The sequence below is a fragment of the Egretta garzetta genome, unplaced genomic scaffold (assembly GCF_000687185.1).
Source record: "Egretta garzetta isolate BGI_Z169 unplaced genomic scaffold, ASM68718v1 scaffold358, whole genome shotgun sequence".
NCBI lineage: Eukaryota > Metazoa > Chordata > Aves > Pelecaniformes > Ardeidae > Egretta > Egretta garzetta.
This window is the reverse complement of record NW_009260617.1, coordinates 6,255-7,088: the sequence shown is the minus strand read 5'-3', so window position 1 is coordinate 7,088 and position 834 is coordinate 6,255. Positions and strand designations below refer to the sequence as shown.

The following is an 834-nucleotide window of genomic DNA, read 5'->3' as shown; positions in this document are numbered from 1 at the left end:
CCCTGGCTGCCAGACAGACGCCCGCCCTCCGTCCCTCCCTCCCTCCCTCCCTCTGTCCATCCTTCCTTCCCTCCCGCCATCCATCCGTCCGTCCCTCCTTTCCTCCACCTCTCCATCCCTCTGTCCCTCCATCCGTCCGTCCGTCCCTCCATCCCTCCCTCCATCCATCCATCCCTCCTTTCCTCCATCTGTCCTTCCTTTCCTCCATCCATCCCTCTCTCTGTCTGTCTGTCCATCTCTCTGTCCCTCTGTCCCTCCCTCCATCCGTCCGTCCCTCCTTTCCTCCATCCCTCTGTTCTTCCTTCCCTCTGTCCATCCCTCCCTCTGTCCTTCCTTCCCCCATCCCTCTGTCCATCCATCCGTCCTTCCTTTCCTCCATCCATCCTTCCCTCTGTCCCTCTGTCCTTCCCTCCTTTCCTCCATCCCTGCCCCATCCCTCCATCCCTCCCTCCCCCCATCCCTCTGTCCATCCATCTGTCCCTCCTTTCCTCCATCGCTCTGTCCTTCCTTCCCTCTGTCCATCCCTCCCTCCATCCCTCTGCCCCTCCATCCCTCTCTCTGTCCCTCTGTCTGTCCACCCCTCCATCTCTCTGTCCCTCTGCCCTTCCCTCCATCCTTCCTTCCCTCCATCCCTCTGTCCGTCCCTCTGTCTGTCTGTCCTTCCTTCCTTTCTTCCCTCCCTCCCCCCATCCCTCTGACCATCCGTCCGTCCCTCCTTCCCTCCATCCCTCTGTCCTTCCTTCCTTCCCTCTGTCTGTCCCTCCCTCCATCCCCCATCCCTCCATCCATCCGTCCGTCCTTCCTTTCCTTCATCCCTCCTTCCCTCCGTCCCTC

General features: G+C 61.2%; 1 protein-coding gene across 1 annotated transcript in view; it reads right to left on the bottom strand.

The window, feature by feature from the left end:
• LOC104132014 (opsin 1, short wave sensitive) overlaps nucleotides 1–834 on the bottom strand; it is a 5,233-nt gene that overhangs the window by 1,986 nt on the left and 2,413 nt on the right. The window lies entirely within an intron of this gene.